Here is a 331-nt window from a genome sequence, read left to right as displayed (position 1 = left end):
GCCAACTGGATTTCACCCCATTCACCACAACCCTCTGGGCTCGTCCATCCAGCCAGTTTCTCACTCAGCGAAGAGTACGCTTATCCAAGCCATGAGATGCCAAGTTCTCAAGGAGTATGCCATGAAAGACAGTGCCAAAGGCCTTGCTGAAGTCAAGGAAGATAACATCCACAGCCTTTCCCTCATCCACTAGATGGGTCACCTGGTCATAGAAGGAGATCAGGTTGGTCAAGCAGGACCTGCTTTTCGTAAACCCATGCTGACTGGGCCTGATCCCCTGCTTGTCCTGGGCTTGTCATGTGAGTGCTCTCAAGACAAACCATTCCATAAT

The sequence above is a fragment of the Haliaeetus leucocephalus genome, unplaced genomic scaffold (genome assembly GCF_000737465.1).
Source record: "Haliaeetus leucocephalus isolate CR32 unplaced genomic scaffold, Haliaeetus_leucocephalus-4.0 Scaffold763, whole genome shotgun sequence".
Lineage (NCBI taxonomy): Eukaryota > Metazoa > Chordata > Aves > Accipitriformes > Accipitridae > Haliaeetus > Haliaeetus leucocephalus.
Note: the sequence above shows the minus strand (reverse complement) of the source record.